At 36.4% G+C, this 20,835-nt stretch overlaps 1 protein-coding gene across 1 annotated transcript in view; it reads right to left on the bottom strand.

The window, feature by feature from the left end:
- The window catches only part of MDGA2 (MAM domain containing glycosylphosphatidylinositol anchor 2), an 858,597-nt gene that overhangs the window by 266,460 nt on the left and 571,302 nt on the right, over nucleotides 1-20,835 (bottom strand). The gene's annotated exons all lie outside the window — the stretch shown is intronic.

Below are 20,835 nucleotides of genomic sequence, written 5' to 3'. Positions count from 1 at the left end.
TCCCCCTAAACTGGTTTATCAGCACATTACTAAACCAAAAAAATAAAAAGTAACTACAATACTTATAACAATTTTATACCAATAAACTCAACAATTTAAATAACACATGTAGGTTCTTAGAAAAACAAAGAAAATTTTAAAAAAATTGAAATTTAATAGTTCTATATTTTCTAAAGAAATTTTGCAATTTAAAATCTTTGTACAAATCAACCTGTAGGCCCAGACAGTGGCTTCTCCTGAAAATTCTTTCCGAAACAATTAAATAAAAAGTAATACTGCTTTTACTTAAACTTAAGTTTTACAAAAACTTAAGATAGTGAAAAAGAAAACATGTTTATGGATGTGGTTTATATATATTTATTTATTTATTTTTTTTTGGTAAATTACATACAGTGAAATACTAACATCTTAAATATACCATCTGATCAATTATAACAGATCTAGACCACTGTGACCTAGTGGGCTTCCTTGGTGGCTGGGACTGGTGGTAAAGCCTGCAATGCTGGAGACCTGGTTCAATCCCTGGGTTGGGAAGATCTCCTGGGCAAGGGGATGGCTACCCTCTCCAGTGTTCTTGCTTGGAGAATCCTATGGATAGAGGAGCCTAGCAGGCTACAGCCTGTGGGGCAGCAAAGAATTGGACAACACTGAGCGACTAACACCTTCTCTTCCAGACTACTGTGAAACCTACATTTCTATGATGCAGGAAATCCGATCATCATATAAAGCTCTTCCAAGTCCCATCTTACTGAAGGAGCCCTTCCCAAGAAGCAACCACTAATATAATTTCCATTAAAAAGATTATGTTTGTCTATTCTAGATGTCATATAAATGAAATCATACAATTTTTACTTTTGTATATCTGATTAATTTAACTAATTGTATGGTTGTTATGATCCATCCTATTGTTTCAGGAACCATTCAGTTCAGTTCAGTTCAATCGCTCAGTCTTTTCCAACTCTTTGCGACCCCATGAATCGAAACAGGCCAGGCCTCCCTGTCCATCACCAACTCCCGAAGTTTACTCAAACTCATGTCCATTGACTCGGTGATGCCATCCAGCCATCTCATCCTCTGTTGTCCCCTTCTCCTCCTGCCCCCAATCCCTCCCAGCATCAGGGTCTTTACCAGGGAGTCACCTCTTCTCATGAGGTGGCCAAAGTACTGGCGTTTCAGTTTCAGCATCAGTCCTTCCAATGAACACCCAGGACTGATCTCCTTTAGGATGGACTGGTTGGATCTCCTTGCAGTCCAAGGGACTCTCAAGAGTCTTCTCCAACACCACAGTTCAAAAGCATCAATTCCTCAGTGCTCAGCTTTCTTTATAGTCCAACTCTCACAACCATACATAACCACTGGAAAAACCATAGCCTTGACCAGACAGACCTTTGTTGGCAAAGTAATGTCTCTGCTTTTTAATATGCTGTCTAGGTTGGTCATAACTTTTCTTCCAAGGAGTAAGCGGCTTTTAACTTCACGGCCGCAATCACCATCTGCAGATATTTTGGAGCCCCCCAAAATGGTCTGACACTGTTCCCACTGTTTCCCCATCTATTTCCTATGAAGTGATGGGACCAGATGCCATGATATTATTTTTCTGAATGTTGAGCTTTAAACCAACTTCTTTACTCTCTTCTTTCATCAAGAGGCTTTTTAGTTCTTCTTCACTTTCTGCCATAAGGGTTGTGCCATCTGCATATCTGAAGTTATTGATATTTCTTCAGGCAATCTTGAGTCCAGCTTGTGCTTCTTCCAGCCCAGTGTTTCTCTTGATGAACTCTGCATATAAGTTAAATAAGCAGGGTGATGATATACAGCCTTGATGTAGTCCTTCTCCTATTTGGAACCAGTCTGTTGTTCCGTGTCTAGTTCTAACTGTTGCTTCCTGACCTGCATACAGGTTTCTCAAGAGGCAGGTCAGGTGGTCTGGTATTCCCATCTCTTTCAGAATTTTCCAAAGTTTATTGTGATGCACACAGTCAAAGGCTTTGGCATAGTCAATAAAGCAGAAATAGATGTTTTTCTGGAACTCTCTTGCTTTTGCAATGATCCAGCGCATGTTGGCAATTTGATCTCTGGTTCCTCTGCCTTTTCTAAAACCAGCTTGAACATCTGGAAGTTCACAATTCACGTATTGCTGAAGCCTGGCTTGGAGAATTTTGAGCATTACTTTACTAGCGTGTGAGATGAGAGCAATTGTGCAGTAGTTTGAGCATTCTTTGACATTGCATTTCTTTGGGATTGGAATGAAAACTGACATTTTCCAGTCCTGTGGCCACTGCTGAGTTTTCCAAATTTTCTGGCATATTGAGTGCAGCACTTTCACAGCATCATCTTTCAGGATTTGAAATAGCTCAATTGGAATTCCATCGCCTCCATTAGCTTTGTTCATAGAGATGCTTTCTAAGGCCCACTTGACTTCACATTCCAGGATGTCTGGCTCTAGGTGAGTGATCACACCACCATGATTATCTGGGTCGCGAAGATCTTTTTTGTACAGTTCTTCTGTGTATTCTTTCCACCTCTTCTTAATATCTTCTGCTTCTGTTAGGTCCATACCATTTTTGTCTTTTATCAGGTACCATTATTTAGTTCCATTTTATTAACAAAAAGTATTCCACTATATATATAACTACATAAATAACACAGACTATTTTCCATCTGTTTTAAAGATGATGGGCATCTGGACTGTTTCTGTGTTTTGACGAATATGAAAAAGATGGTATACATTACACACAAGAATTTTTATGTGTATAATTTAATTCTCTCTTTGAAAAATACCTAGGAAAAGAATTGCTATATCATAATGCAAATTATGCTTAACTTTTTAAAACTGCTAATGCTATTCAAGGAAGATTTACTACTTTGTGCTCCCACTGGAAGTTTATAAGTTCCAGGTGCCCCACATTTCCTAGAGTTTTTGGTGATGTAAATCATTTTCATGGATCCATTTTAGTGGGGATCTTGTGGACTTAACTGTTGTTTTAACTTGCATTCCCCTGATGAACAGTGACATTGAGTACTTTCTTATGTGCTTATTAGCCATTCACATACTGGTGTCTGTACAAACCTTTTCTCTATTTTTTTAAAATTGGCTTGGTTGTTATTTTATTACTGAGATGCAAGAGTTATTTACATTGCCAGGATATAAGTCATTTGTCATAATATGTGAAGAGGGTATTTTCTTCCCACCTCTGGCCTATTTTCTTAATAGTTTCTTTTGATGAACAAAAGCTTTTAATTTTCTTAAAATTGAATTTATCCATATGTAACGGAAACTTTTGTTTTTCATAGATTCATGAAGAATATGTCATCAGAGAATAATAATAATTATACTTCTTCCTTTATAATCCACAGGATTTCCTTTTTCCTCATTTCACTAGTGGAAACTGCAGGAGGTATAATGCTGAATAGCTGTGATGAGAAAGGAGATCTTTCTCTTGTCAGTCTTGGGAAGGAAAAGTGTTCAGTATTTTACTATTAAGTAGGTTTTTGTTTTTGTGCTTTATCCAATTGACCCCTTCTATTTCTAAAATCAATGTTGAATTGTAACCAATATATTTTTCTTAACTGCAGTAGGGCTTCCCAAGTGGCACTAGTGGTAAGAATCCACCTACCAATACAGAAGATGTAAAAGATGCTGGTTCATTTCCTGGGTCAGGAAGATCTCTGGGAGGAGGGCATAGCAACCACTTCAGTATTCATGCCTGGATAATCAAATGGACAGAGGAGGTTGGTGGGCTAAAGTCTATAGCATCACAAAGAGTCGGACATGACCGAATCGACTTAGCAGTAGTAATTGAAATATTAATATTCTTTTTCTTTTACTCTGGTAATCTAGTGATTACATTAATTGCTATTTGAATGCTAAACCAACACATTTTTAGATACAATCTACATGTAGAATTGATTTGATAACTTTTGTTAGGATTTCTGTGTCTATGATTATAAAGGATACTGGTATAAATTTTCATTCCATGTAATCTATTATCATATTATTTTGCTACTAAGGTTATGGTGGCCTTGTAGTATGAATCAGAGTTTCTTCTTCTCTTTAATATTATTAATTTTGTGTGTGTAGGATTGACATTGTTTATTTAAATAGATTCAAAAGAGGTCACTAGTGAAGTCATCTGGACATGTTTCTTTAGGAAATTTTGAAATGATGAGTTCAATATCTTTAATTAATATTAAGGTATTCATCTTTAAAATTTTTCTTATGTTTTGATGAATTGTGTTTTTCAATAAATGTGTTCATTTTACTTGTCACATATATTTGCATAAAGTTGCTCATAAAACCCTTTCACTGTCCTTTTAAGTTTGTAAATTCTTCAGTAATGATACCTGATGTTAGAATTTTTTTCATTTATCAATTTTTTAATCAGTCCTTTTGGAAATTAACCAACATTGTTAATGCAAAGAACACATTTTTGGATTGTTTAAGTCTCTCTGTTGCTTTTTGTATATTTCATTGACATATGTTCTCTTTTATTATTTTCTTCCTCCTGCTTAATGTTTGATTTCTACATGTTCCACATATCCTCATTCCCCTATTCTTCCTTCCTTGCATTGTTTGCAATAATTCAATTATTTCATGGCATTTAGAACTCATTAAAAGTTCTTGGCCAGCTATGAACAGAACAGTATCATTAAATTGTCTGAATGATGGAAAAAGACCCTGATGCTAGTAAAGATTGAGGGCAGGAGACGAAGAGGGCAACAGAGGATAAAATGGTTGGATGGCATCACCGACTCAAAGGATATGAATTTGAGCAAACCCCAGGAGACAGTAAAGGACATAGAAGCCTGGTGTACTGCAGTTCACGTTGTTGCAAAGAGTTGGACATGACTTAACGACTGAACAATAAAAACAACAAGATTTGTATTTAATGATTTGACTCTTAAAACTTTCCCTTTGGCATTGCAGAAGGGAGGAGGGTATGCAATATTCTACTGCTATTAAACATGTGATTTTGACATTTTTGGCAACAAAATAAATCAAGAAATATATATATGTAAAAAGAAGAAGTATATCTTTCATTATTTGAAGCCAACAAGATTATGTACATAGAAAATTCAAGAGACTCTTAAGATAATTATTAAAATCGATAACTGAATTTAGCAGGGTTGATATACAAAGTCATTTGCATCAAAACAAATAAGAAATAAATACATTAAAATAGATAGGAAATAAAACCTTAAAAATGATACTATGTACAATGCCAAAAATAAAGAAAACAAAATTCTCAAATACTCAGAATAAATCTAATAAAAGATGTTTAAGATCACTCCGTTGAAGATCACAAACTGTTGTGAAAGAAATTAAAGAAGACAAATAAAAGGAGGGGTAGAATATGACAATAATTGGATGATTTGCAGATTCAATTCAGTCCAAATAAAAATTTCAGGTTTTTTTAGGAGTCCAAGTAAAAAGTGATAAACTGCTCATTAAATACATATAGAAACACATGGGGCCAAGACTAACCAAGGCAAGACTAAAAAAGGAAAAAGCAAAAATCCTTGTTCTACCAGATTTCATGCAATTTTATAGTAATTGAGACAGAGTAGTATTAACATAAGTGTAAACAAAGACTAAAAAATAGAAGAGAAATGAATCAAGAAATAGACTCACATGTATTTGATCCTTTTTTTTTTTTTGATCCTTTAATTTATGACAAAAGTGATGAAGCAGTATAATGGGAAGTAATGGTCAATTTTATCGGTGGTAATGATTTAACTAGATATGCAAATTAAAAACCAAAACATTATCTTTAGTCCTACCTCAAACCACATAGAAAAGTCAATTTCAAATGAATTATACATCAAATATTTAGGTAACACAATGAAACATTTAGCAGGACACATAAGAGTATATTTTTATTATCTAAGTTTAAGACAATTTTTCTTAAAAAGAATAAAAAAGCTTTCTTAAATTCCCCCCCTTTTTTTTTTGGATAGTTTAGACTGCATTAAAATGGAGGATTTTCCTATTCATTATAGAATGGCATTAAGATTGTGAGAAGGTAAGCCACAAAGTAGAAGAAAAAATTTTAATAAATATATTAAATAAATGACATATCAAATACATAAAGGACTCTACAAATGAAGAAAAGTAAAACACAAAAGGAGGGAAGTGGGCCATGACTTGAACAGGTGATTGCCAAAAAAAGATAATAGAGTGGTCAAAATCTTTTGAAAATTTACTCAATTCACAAATCATAAGATAAATGCAATTTAAAATCACACTATGATTCCATGACACCAAATAGAGTGTTTAAAATGAAAAATACAGATGACATTAAGCACTGACAAGAACATGGAACAAATGGAATGCTTGCAGAAGTGTAAATTGGAAAATTTATTAGATATCACATCTTATCCTATGCTTATTAGGTACATATCTGATAGAAGGGGCTTCCCTAGTGGCTCATCAGTAAAGATATCTGTGTGCAATGCAGGAGCTGCTGGAGAAGCAAGTTTGATCCCTGGGTCGGGAAGATCCCCTGGAAGAGGGCATGGCAACCCACTCCAGTATATTCTTGCCTGGAGAGTTCGTGGACTGAGGAACCTGGTGGGCTACAGTCCACAGGGTCACAAAGAATCGAACATGATGGAAGAGACTTAGCATGCATGCATCTAATGGAAATATTTTCATGAAGAGACTGGTTCAAAAATACTGAGAGCAGAATTTTTCACACAATGGTCTCAAACTGGAAACAACTCGAAAATTCATAAATAGCCAAATGTAATGATTCTGTTCTATGCATACAATGGAATATTATACTAAAAATTAAAAACATCTTGCTATATACATAACAGCATATGAATATCACAAACATAATATTGGGACAGAAATCTAGAAATAAGTTGTATAGTATATAATTCCATTAAAACAGCAAAACTAGTAAAGGATGTTCAAAGTCAGAAGTCACATTTTAGTGAGGCTGTGAAAGAGTGGCAAGAGAGAAACTTCCTGATAACTATTAACATTAATTCTCAGCTTCTCAATCAAGGTGCTACAGACACAGATGTGCCCACTTCATAAAAGTCCAATAAGGTATGTACTTATATGCTGACGATTTCTGTTACACTTATTAAAATAAAGTCATATTTTACATTACATTTTTAAGATAGTGTTTTAATATATCCAGATTATATTATCGCCAGGCAAGAGGAAGGCAAGAGGATACTGTGTAACAATAATATATTAAAACTAATAACAAAAGAACAGGGACACCAAGTCTAGATTCCATTACTGTGAGAGGAAAAAAAGACTGAAATTTTGTTATGAAGTGAACATCATTTCTCGGAGCACTCACACCAAATAACTTCTAAATTAACAGACCAACTGCAATCAATTACATGCCTCGCTTTTCAGGTTTTCCTACTTCCGTCAGAATAAATTAATAGTCAATGTGAAATGAAATGAAATGTGCCATGGTAGAAAGAGTCCTTCAAAATAAGTTTCAGTAAAGAAAGTCAGCATTTAACCCATAGTGTACGAAGATAAGCTCTTTCGACCACATATACACTCTCTATTTCCCACACACATATACACACACAAACAGGATAAATTAGGAGAAAGGTTAGAATGATTGATAAAAGCTACAGAAATATCTATTTTTTAATTTTCCATCACCTTACTTTCATGTTTTGGATAATCTGACAGGTTATCTTCTAGTGCTACTGGAAACGTGGAAATTGTATAGGACTTAAGAGCACCATATACGAAAAAATTGTGTTCATTTGGCTGTGTTCATTGACTCTGTGGGCTCAATGGATGACCTGGGAGAGGGAGCACGTCTTAGTACATTAATATTTACTATTAGAGTAAATATTACATTTCAAAATTGGGAAGCACATTGAAAAATTTTAACAAATGATGTGAGATATGTTGGCAAATGGAGTATAGAGCTTCAGAGGAATGAGTCTAAGATACTGAGTGGGTAAACAGCTGAGACTCACAGAGAGAGATCATTATAACCCAGGAGACAGGAGCTCATAGATATGGACCACAGAGAAGAGACACTGCTCAAAGGTGAGGGGCAGGGAGGCCTGGCATGATGCAGCCCATGGGGTTGCAAAGAGTCGGACAAACTGGGTGACTAAACAACAACAACAAAAGCTGGGCTAGTTGATACATTTTTCCAAGATACAGAGAAACATGCAAGTCAGGTTAAGAACAACTGACATCTGAAATTCTAAGAAATGTGTCAAGAATGATTAATATCTGACATCAATGCTGTGTCAAAATGTACAGCGTTTTTGGAAATTAACTATGTGTGTACACACATCAGTGTATAGCTTTGTGAGTCTTTCTAGCTGACTATAAGGGAAACCTTTACCTACGCCAGATTTTCTCAATAGCATCACTATTTACACTTTGGACCAGGTATTTTTTTTATATGAAGGTTGCCCAGTGTATCAAATGGTATTTAACAGCATCCCTGGCCTCTACCCCTTAAATGTCTGTGGCACACCACACTCCCCATCATAACAATAAAAAAATGTCTCATGCCAAGTCACTTCAGTCAAGTCTGACTCTTTGAGACCCTATGGACTGTAGCCCACCAGGCTCCTATGTCCATGGGATTCTCCAGGCAAGAATACTGGAGTGGGTTGCCATTTCCTCCTCTAGGATATCTTCCTAACAATCTAACCTATGTCTGTTATCTCCTACATTGGCTGGTAGGCTAGGGCTACCTGAGAAGCCCCAAATGACTCAGTACATTGACAAATGTCCTCTAAAGGAAATACTGCCCCCAACTGAGAACCACTGATCTATGCAGATAAATAAAATGCTACTCTCTTCTATCTCATTTTTTTGCAATGGGCTCATATCATCCATTCAATGATGTCTTAAACTTGAATGTGAATTGTGTTATCCCTGTGTATATTAACTAAATAACTGTATGTGGGGCAGAAATGATAGAAAGAATCATGAGAAGACCAATCCTAATGTTTCCACGACTGAAAAAGGTCTCTAATTAGAAAAAAAGTAGCTGATTTTTTTTCATTAGCTTTTAAAAGTATTTTCCTACTTTTTGGATTTTGGAAATTAACTAATTAGTTTTGGAATGAATTTATGAACTTTACACAGATAAATTCTCTCTTACTTATCACTCATTCTTGATTGATTTTAACAGATACATTTTTGCTAAGATGGATTGGAACAACTGGGTTGATTTCCATGCACACACAATTTTCAGATAACTATATTTGCTGAGACAATAAGATTTAAAAAAAGAAAAAAATAGAAAAGATTCTTTGAAAGCTAAAATTAAGAAATCATCTTATCAAGTCCAGATGAGTAATAATACAAGAATTAGGTTGATTATCTCTATTTAGAGATTTCCTGAAGCATTTAGAAAGAGCACTAGTGTTAGAAGAATATTGGATGGAAACCAAAGAGAAACAGAAAACACAGTAAACATAAAATTGACTAATTCAATTAAGATTTTTATATAAAATCTTATGCAACTCAAGACTGTAAAATATAAACATTTAGGCATTATTTCAAAATTGCAAAATAAAATGCATAAATTACCTAATTTCTGAAAATATTTACTGTAAAATGCGAAAGTTAAAAGAGTTATTTTTCTTTTAAAAAGCTATTATAGTTTCTGATATTTCATAAATAAGAAATGGAGGAAGTTCAAAAAGCTACTTAACATCAATATCTGAGCAGAAAAGGAAAGAGGGACTTCATTTCTACATATGAAAGGATTCTCATTTTTCAAACACCTTCTCAAATGCCACCTTCTTGGGAATTTTCCTCTGTCTTCCTAATCATAATTAATCGTTTCTTCACCTGAGCTTACAACAGCAAGCTATTCTGTTAGAATAGCTTTTGCCTATTCTTCTACTGTGAAGTTATGATCTTCCTCACGATCTATGGAGTGAGTTGCCCTGCTGATTGTCTCCCTATAAGTTTAAGAACTCGAGGGGTTCAGCGACTGTACCCATTCCTTTTTCGTCCCTTATAGCAACTGATACAGATCTAGTGTGGAATAGAAACCTTTTAAACATCTATTGAAAGTACCATTTGCATTTATCTTCCTGGTTTAACATTCTACTGTAAGTAACTAAAACAAATTTTTTAAAAAATAATTTAGTTTGAGAGTTCAATGTTTTTTAATAATCAAATCTGTACAACTATGTATTTGTAGTCACATATTTGTATAAGCAAATTTGTAAACAAAAATAAAGTGTGATTAAGTCAGATTTCATTTCAATCCCAAAGAAAGGCAATGCCAAAGAATGTTCAAACTACCACAAATTGCACTCATCTCCCATGCTAGCACAGTAATGCTCAAAATTGTCCAAGCCAGGCTTCAACAGTATATGAACAGTGAAATTCAAGATGTTCAAGCTGTATTTAGAAAAGCCAGAGGAACAAGAGATCAAATTGCCAACATCCATTGGATCTTCAAAGAAGCAAGAGAGGTCCAGAAAAACATCTACAACTGTTTTATTGACTACACCTAAGCCCTTGACTGTGTGGATCACAACAGACCGTGGAAAATTCTTCAAGAGATGGGAATACCACACCACCATACCTGCCTCCTGAGAAATCTGTATGCGGTCAAGAAGCAACATTTAAAACTGAACATGGAACAACAGACTGGTTCCAAATTGGGAAAGGAGTACATCAAGGCTATATATTGTCACCCTACTTATTTAAGTTGTATGCAGAGTATATCATGTGAAATGCCAGGCTGGATGAAGCACAAGCTGGAATCAAGATTGCTGGGAGAAACACCAATAACCTCAGATATTCAGATGACATTGCCCTTATGGCAGAAAGTGAAAAAGAACTAAAGAGCCTCTTGATGAAAGTGAAAGAGGAGAATGAAAAAGTTGGCTTAAAACACAACATTCATAAAACTAAGATCATGGCATCTGGTCCCATCACTTCATGGCAAAATATGGGGGAACAATGGAAACAGTGACAGACTTTGGACTTTATTTTTTGGGCTCCAAAATCACTACAGATGGTGACTGCAGCCATGAAATTAAAAGACACTTGCTCCTTGGAAGAAAAGCTATGACCAACCTAGACAGCATATTAAAAAGCGGAGACATTTCTTTGCCAACAAGGGTCCATCTAGTCAAAGCTATGGTTTTTCCAGTAGTCATGTATGGATGTGAGAGCTGAACTATGAAGAAAACTGAGTGCTGAATAATTCATGCTTTGAACTGTGGTGTTGGAGAGGACTCTTGAGAGTCCCTAGGACTGCAAGGAGATCCAACCAGTCCATCCTAAAGGAGATCAGTCTGGGTGTTCATTGGAAGGACTGATGCTGATTCTAAAACTCCAATACTTTGGCCACCTGATGCAAAGAACTAACTCACTGGAAAAGACCCTGATGCTGGGAAAGATTGAAAGCAGGAGGAGAAGGGGACCACAGAGGATGAAATGGTTGGATGGCATCACCAACTCGATGGACATGAGTTTGAGCAAGCTCTGAGAGTTGGTGATGGACAAGGAAGCCTTGTGTGCTGTAGTCCATGGGGTCACAAAGAGTCGGACAAGACTGAGCAACTGAACTGAACTGAACTGAACTGAACTCAGAAATGGGCACAGGTCATGGTTTGTTTTGATAGTGTAGAATCATAGACTTTTAGTGCAAAAAGTACTTAAAAATTAGGAACTGTAATTTCTTGGTGTAGAGGAGAGTAAGCAGAGGCCTCTTTATTTATTCGTAGTCTGGGAGCTAATTTAAAAGAAGCCACGTCCATATCATAGATCTTTTTTCCTGCTATACTTTACTGTCTGCAGACTGTTTAATCCATACAGACTAAGAATGGCGAGACAGTAGGCCTGGGAAATAAGCACCTCCCATAACAACAGGATAAAAAATCTGAATCAGGAGTTTTCAAATTAATATCATTGTTTTGTTTCTATTTTACAACTATAGGATATCCAAAAATGAAACAAACAAAGAGATATATGAATGCCTTCAAAGAAACAGAAGAAATTTAAAAACAATGTTACTTGAATAAGCTTCTTCTTTTCTCACAGTTAACAATAATTGACTTTTAAAGCACTACTACAAAGTGATGCATCTCCTTTTGACTAAAGTATATGTGACAGATTCCAACTACTAAGTGGGACCATCTAAGTTTTAATAAAATAAGATGTATGACTGTCTGTATATAATTATATAAAATTAATTATAAGATTATACAGTATCCAGATAAACTTTGTACTTGAAATTATATTTTATAATCCCTCCTGTGTTATTTCAACTAACAAAGGCAGTTAGATTTATTTCATTTATAAGAGAAAAGTGAGTTATCTATATTCAGATGAGAACTACCAAATTGGTAATTTTTACATTTTGTATAGTCCTGATTAATTTTTAAAAAGATAATAATGAAACAATTTCAGAGCTACACAACATAATACACTAAAATTCTCTATGGCGTTTTGGGGAGATGTAATTACTACAGAATATTAAATTGGGAAAATAGAAATAGAGCATTTAATCTACATGAGTAATTGGGACACCTGCACACAGCAAACAGTTTAGCTGTTGGAGAAAGTTAAAGGATTAGTTTTTTTTTACAATTTCAGCTATTATCTTTACAGTTTTTATTATTGAAAGGTTATGGAAGAAAATTATTGATGACTGGAAATTTAATTTGATTAATCTAAATGCTCTGGAGGAACTGGGCCCACCCTGTAATTGGTAATTCACAAGTAATTTACATTTAGAAACACACTGGGCGCTAAATAAGATCAAATCTTTCTGGAAAATTGACAATTAACTCTGACTTTCTGATCAATAGCTTAGAGGTATATACCTTTCAGTGAAAACAATGAACACACTTTATAGTTCTTGTTTTGTTCCTTGTCTATACTAGGTGTCTTATGTGTGCAGTTATTTTGTATCTTTGTCTTTCATAATTCAATGGATCTCTTATCATTAATAGAAATTCTTTAACAATTTTGAACAATAACCTGTAAGACTGCCAATAAAAGTAACAGAGTCATGCTCAGTCCTTCAAATGTAATATTATTTAGACAATCTTAAACTACAAACAGTATGTTGGTTAGAACGTGAAGTATGCCCACCATTACTGGAGAAAAAATACTGATTTAAAAAAACATGGGATTTCCTCCAATCAAAAATGATTGTATGTAGGGGAGGGAAGTGTAATGGGAATAGTGTAATGGGAAGGACTAAACAGTTGCGGATTTTTTTCTAATGTGCATAAAAATGTATTCAATTTACAACCCAGAAAGAATTCTTAGTAAGTTTTTGGCAAGGCAAGGGTAGAGGAAAATAGAAGGAAATTAGTCAGTTCAATTTGGAGACAGGGGGAGGAGTTATACATTTTTGAAAACTTGGCTGAATTTTGAAAGGCACTATGGTACCTTGGAAGGAAAGTTATGACCAACCTAGACAGCATATTAAAAAGCAGAGACATTACTTTGCCAACAAAGGTCCGTCTGGGCAAGGCTATGGTTTTTCCAGTGGTCATGTGTGGATGTGAGAGCTGAACTGTGAAGAAAACTGAGCGCCGAAAAATTGACGCTTTTGAACTGTGGTGTTGGAGAAGACTCTTGAGAGTCCCTTGGACTGCAAGGAGATCCAACCAGTCCATCCTAAAGGAAATCAGTCCTGGGTGTTCATTGGAAGGACTGCTGCTGAAGCTGAAACTCCAGTCCTTTGGCCACCTCACATGAAGAGTTGACTCATTGGAAAAGACCCTGATGCTGGGAGGGATTGGGGGCAGGAGGAGAAGGGGCCGACAGAGGATGAGATGGCTGGGTGGCATCACTGACCTGACGGACATGAGTTTGAGTAAACTCTGGGAGTTGGTGATGGACAGGGAGGCCTGGCATGCTGCGATTCATGGTGTTGCAAAGAGTCGGACATGACTGAGCAACTGAACTGAACTGAACTGATGGTACCTTGGTTAAGACAGTGGCCCTTGAACCATACTGCGTGGGCTTTGAAACTCAGCTTCACTGATTAAATAAGGCTTGTACTTGGGCAAAGTTATTTCACTGCTTCCTCTTCAGTTTTATTATTCTTTAAAATAGGGATAATAATATTTTTTACTTCATGAACATTACAGAATTATCAAAAACTTCTTGTATATGGTGCACCTGGTAGCCTAGCACATGGTGAATGCTCAAAATGATAATAACAATTACTATTTCTTAAACAGAACCTGCATACTCAAAAAAACTAACATTTTTTTCATAGAATTTTATAATTTTAAGATTTTTTTTGTAATAACCCTAAAGATCATTTTGAAATATTAGCAGTGCTAATATTTGATATATTACCATTAAATGAGTTCTGAACAAATATGTTTAATATAAAAAGTCAGGTTTTTAAAGATCTCAGTCCTTTCATGTGGATACACTAGAGTTAGGTAAATCAATGTTTTTCAGAACAGAGGATTATGATATTCCTGGAGGTTACAGTATATTTTTGTTCAGTTAGGAAAGTGTAAATTCATGCTTTTCTGAATACATATTGACTTCTTCCATAAAAGTTAATCTATTTCAATATTGACAAAATATTTCCTACATATTAGGAATCTGATATCATAGCCAACAAAGATAAACTGGAGAAATTCTACAATTTAAAGAGGACATCTGTTTAGGATATCAGTTGTGCAGAAGCCATGGGTTCAACATAGTGGTTGATGAAATTAAGAAGGAAAGGGGAAAGACAGAGGCATAAACGTGCATTGAGGCAGCATAAGAGTATGAATGATGAATATGGCTTGTGGTGGTGGCTTTAAAACACATCTGCAGACTATCTGACTCATATCCCTCCAAAAGGTGAAAATGTTTGATCTCCTCCTAGAACCAGGCCAATCTTCTGGCACTGATTTGATGAACAGACAATAGCAGTAATGATACCACACGACTTAAAAGGATAGAAACACCCTAATCTGGGAACCTGTACAAGCCTGGTAACTTGAGGCTGCCGAGTGGAGAAACCATGTAAAGAGGCTATTGAAAATGAATGAGAGAAATGAGAGACCAATAGATGAGAGACAGAGAGACTGACCTAAGGAACCCAGCTGTTTAGACTTTCTGGTCCAGAAACCAGAAATTTGATTGGAAAAGCTTTGAAGATGATGCCAGCCCCACTATCTTCTGAGTGCAACTATATGAGACCCTAGATGGCTCAGTGGTAAAGAATTCGCCTGCCAAAGCAAAAACCACAGGAGATACATGTTTGATACCTGGGTTGGAAGATCCCTTGGAGAAGGGCATGGCAACCCAGTATTCTTGCCTGGATAATCCCATGGACAGAGGAGCCTGGAGGGCTACACGCCATGGGGTTGCAGAGTCAGACATGACTAAGCATGCACACACACAGTACTAGATATTTTAGCTAAGTTTGCCAACCCCCAAATATGTGAGTAAATAAGTAAATTACATCATTTCTAGCTATTGTCTTGTAGTGGCTTATTACACAGCAATGGATAATTAGAACAATGTGGCCTTTCAAATGAGTAGTCATCACATAAATATTTAATATAATTTTAACATGCTGTTGAATTTCCTAATTTTGTTTAATATTATTTATTATATATTTAAGAGTATCAATGGGCAATAGAAGTCCAGAAGAAATCATAAAAAGTGATGAATTCATTCAACATATATTTATGAGAATCTACTATATGCTGAGCAATTTTTTAAACTCCAGGGATATGGCGTTGTGAGAAATAGATAATTTCTTTGTTCCTATATACAGTGCCATGAAATAGACAGTAAGTTGTTTAAATGTATAAAATAACTCCAGGCATTTATGTGATAGGAAGAAACAATAGATCATTCAGTGGATTAGGGGTTGATTATCTAAGATATGGGAGTCAGGGAAGACATTTCTCTGATGATGGTATTTGAAAATTAACATTCCAGGCTGAAAGAACAGCAAATGTTTAAGTCCTGAGTTGTGGAGAACAAGAAGAATGATGTGTCTAAAGCAGAGTGAGTAAAGAAGAGAGTGACATGAAATGACCAAGTGAGGAATGTGAATTCCATTTTAGGTAAGTGGGAAGCCATGGGAGAATCCGATCAGGAGGATGAGATGGCTCTCGAATGAATGTAACAGAGATGGTTTGCAGTTGACCAAAACCCATGCCCTCTTATACCTGGTACCCAATGGTGTGACTGTGTACCAACAGAACAGACTATGTTGCCAACAGAACAACAGAATGTGATTGGAACTAACGCATATGCGACAGACAGAAGTCTTCCATGCATGCTCATTCAAACTCCTTCCCACTTCCAGCTGACAGGGATGGAGGTAATACTCAGAGCAATCTTAGAAGCCATAGATTGAAGATGACAGAAACATCATCACCCTAGGTGCCTAATGACTGCATGGAATAGACTCTCTACTCCTACATGCCCCCACTACACACACCGATCACATATACAATGCCACTGCCAACATAATCAACTAGGGAACATCTTAAACACTTCCATGATAAAAGCTAAAGGATTTTTGTTTTGGATAATTATATGTATGGGTCTATTTGTTAACTCAGCCTGTTGTTACTGTTTAGTCCCTAAGTCATGTCCAACTCTTTTGCGATGCCATGGACTGTATCCCGACAGGCTCCTTTGTCCATGGGATTTCCCAGGCATGAAGACTGGAGTGGGTTGCCATTTCCTTCTCCAAGGGATCTTCCTGAACCAGGGATTGAACCCGCATATCCTACATTGCAGGCAAATTCTTCACCACTGAACCACCAGCGAAGCCTTGTCTACCTGATATAACTTAGCCTAGTCCACCTTATATAATATAGTGGATAAACAGCTTCTTCTAAAACAGAGGCTGAACTGGAAAGAAGATTAATAAAAAGACTATTTTAATCAATGAGGGGAAACATGCTGATAGCTTACACAAGGGTGGCAACAGTGAACTTGGCAAGACATGGTTCCATTTAGAGTATAGTTTGAAGATAGAACCAAAAGGATTTACTGATGATCACATAAGAACATCAGTTAGAAATTCTGAAAATTCTTATAATCCTATACTCTTGTGAAACCAGATAATAGAATAGACTTTTCCTGATACACTCTTGACAGAGAACAAAATCCACAGAATTTCACAATGAGTGCAAGGCAAATCTCTTTCTTATGCAGAATTTTCAAAAGTGAAAGAAACTCCATTCTATGATTCTAGGGATTTATAGATAATTAAGCACAGAGAAAAGGATCAAAGATCAAAGTTGACAGGAAAGACATCTTTGAAGAAAACTGTGAGATGACGCTTCTCAGGCCCCAGGCATCTGGGGAGCCTATTACATCTCAGGCCTATTTAGGGGCATTTCATGGGACCAGTCAAAGCACTGAAATATTTTCACTGAAATGATGCCTGGACATATCTGAGGAAATCAAAACCTGTATGACCACAGGCTAGAAGTTGCTACACTGGAATCTCGGCGCGCTCGCAGCATTTATTGGTAAGCACTTCTGCCTACAGCTGTGAGTCACACAGGGAGGAGAGGTAACATGGGCTTCTTGTCTTGGGCTCTTGTTGAGCCGGCTGCCTGGAGGAGAGAGAAGCCTTCAGCAGACAGGCAGGAGGGATACGGCACAATATGCTCAAGGAATATGGCTTAGGGATGGTCTTGGGACAACGCATGCCTAGAGATCTCTCCTTGGCACACACCTTTGTGAATCTCTTCTAGATTGGTCTTGTCATTTAGTCACCAAATGAGTGTCATTTAGTCCTTAAAGTCGTGTCCAACTCTTTTGCGACCCCATCAACTGTAGGGCTTCCCATATGGCTCATTGGGTAAAAGAATCCACCTGCAATGCAGGAGATGCAGGCAGATGTGGGTTTAAACACTGGGGTGGGAAGATGCCCTGGAGGAGGGCATGGCAACCCACTCCAGTATTCTTGCCTGGAGAATCCCACGGACAGAGGAGCCTGGTGGGCTACAGTCTACAGGATTACAAAGAGTTGGACAAGACTGAAGTGACTGAGCCTGCATGTATTGTAGCTCACCAGGTCCTTCTGTCCAGGATTTCCTAGGCAAGAATACTGGTATGGTTTACCATATCCTTCTGCAAGGGATCTTCCTGACCCAGGGATTGAACCTACATCTCCTGCATTGGCAGGCGGGTTCTTTACCATGGAGCCACCATGGAAGAGTCCATTAATGTGCCACAGAAGAAAGACAAAATTATATCTAGAAACCTTCCTACCCTACCCCAAGCCAGGAACGTCAGAGTCTGGCTATCAGGTCAGGGACAGGGTGGTGGAGAGGAGGGCAGAGAATAAATAGACAAACAAGAAGAAGCCAACCATACTAGCCCCTCTCCTTCCCTTGCCCACTGAAGGTCTCCAGCCCAAAGTTGCCCCAAGCTGTGCAGGGGAGAAAACTTTCCATTACATCATGTTAGGGTTTGTATTACTATTTTGCAGCATACATACAAAACTCTGAACTAGATGTATGACTGTGATTTGAATGCACTGCAGGACTCTATTTCTAAAAATGAACTAAAGGACCATGGGGTCTGCCTGACATTTTTTCTGAAGCAGGGCAAGATTAAGCCACTGAATAAAATTTTTTAAAACTGCAGGACACTAAAATATAGTATGTCTTGATCATGTTATGAACCATGACTGCTCAACACAGTGGCTCATTCAATTCATAACAGAAGAGAAATGTGGGCATTTCTAAACACAGTGACTCACAACAGAGAACTTTGGGTGGGAAAGTGGAAATTGAGCTCAGGTCACCAACATGTGCCTAGGACAACAGCATAATTTTCTTATCAAATGTATGAAGGAACTGCTCTTCTGACTTGGGAGAAATGTAGCTTAACCACTGTAATCTCTTAGAGGATCATAAGAAAAGAATCACTGCTCTGTTTCTGAATGTCCAACAAAACATTAAAACCTATGAGATTCCTCTTCAGCTTTGGAGCTCACTATCTACATAGATGGTTAACTACATTATTTAAAGTGTTTTCTATTTTTTAAAAAGCAAATGACACATTCAGAAACATTTCTAGAATTTATTTTTTCCTGTCTGCTCCCTACAATCTTATTTTGTCCATGGATATTCTCAAACGATAGTGGAAACTCTATGCATAGAATATCCTCATGCTTGCTTAGAAAACCTGGTCTGTGGCTTTTGATTTAATTATGGAAAGGAATGGGGGAAAATGAACCCAGAGTTCTATTTTTGCTGTAACAATGACACAGTTAATCTAAGATACGGCAGAGTTCTACAAATTCAAAAGACTTGAAAATAATTTATTTGCTATAATAAGAAGAAAGCCATTTTTTTCTTTAACTGAATTTCTTGGCCTTTGTGGCAGAAATCAAATGCCTCATATTACTGTAGCAGTTTTTCTCCTCACAATTTAATCTAGGACTTGTTAACCAAGGCTATTTCTATATTCAGCAAGATTACATACAAACTCGATTTTATGAATTATGTGAATGCTACTGCTGAGAAATTCTACTGGGAATATGACTATGCAAATGGACACTTCAGGTAAATTAAAGGCACAGAAGAGAAATGATAAATTGAAGAAATACATTGTTCAGGGTTTATTTATTTTAGGTCATTCATGTCAAAGCTGAAAACTATCTTTAGGAAGAAATCAGATGAAAACTGCTAGATGGGCTGGGAAGAAGCAAATCATTCTAGGAGTATATATTTGCTGTGAATTGATTGAGTTCTTTATGGAGGGTCCCTGAGCAACACCACTATGCTGGACACTTTGCCAGTTATGCAGGAATTCAATACAGTTGCTGATGACTCTATGATTAAACTAGATTTAGAAATCTAAATGACCATAGTCAGCAAAGATTGATATGAAAACTGACTTGGAAGTTGGGTTAGTTCTGAGTCTGAAGTTTTAGGAACAATTTAATCAACTGATTTTCCTTGTTATGTATGCTAATGGCTGATATATGGTTTAAAAGAAAACCTAAGTATGAACAACACTTCTTTCAGTAACATTGAACATAAGACAACATTGCTGTAGCTAAATAGGCATGAAGTTTTATTTTATAATGATCCTAAATAATGGTCTATCTGACAATTACTAAGTACAGGTGCTAAATACATATTGTATGAGTACAATTTTGAGGCAAATAGTGCAGTATCTACAGTGTTTTGGTTTACATTGAAACATCTTCCGATATTTTGAATAGAGTATATTTTTGACCAAATAGTATATTTCTGTTAGTTTAGATCGTAACAGATAACTACGGTCACTAAAATCACTAGTCTATGTTCACAAAATCACAAGTGTTTATCTCAATATATCCAATTATATTTTGTTATCATTATAATCTTCCATCATGAGAAATTTTCATTTGTCTACTGGAAGAGACCCATATGGATATCTATTTTAACTTTAGAGGCATGGGTATCCATCCTCGATCCCGAAGCCAGAGCCAAGCCAGTGAAGTGAGACAAGAAGAAACATGCTCTCCAAGCACATGACTTTACCTTCTCTGAAATGGGAAGTTAGCATCTCCTCCACATGCAACGCCGGTACACTAGCTATAGAAATCACTGCTATTGACTTAGTGGTAGGTAAGCAGTAGGTCACTACCTATTTTTTACATTCCTCAAATAAACTTAACCTTTTCCTAACTCTAACTTTTCCATGACTTTAGCTAATCTCAGTCTGTTAAAACTCTACCCAGCCTACAAGATCTGATACAAATTATTAGATATTCCCTAAAAATATCTGCCAGAAACTACTATAATTTTTTATTTTTATGTCCATAACTTTGCCTATGCTTGCCAAAGACTGTATCATATGGCTCTAAACTGATACATTTAATTTTCACTCTCTGACAGTAGAATCCT

This window comes from Cervus canadensis, chromosome 6 (assembly GCF_019320065.1).
Source record: "Cervus canadensis isolate Bull #8, Minnesota chromosome 6, ASM1932006v1, whole genome shotgun sequence".
NCBI lineage: Eukaryota > Metazoa > Chordata > Mammalia > Artiodactyla > Cervidae > Cervus > Cervus canadensis.
Note: the sequence above shows the minus strand (reverse complement) of the source record. Positions and strands in the feature narration are given on the sequence as shown.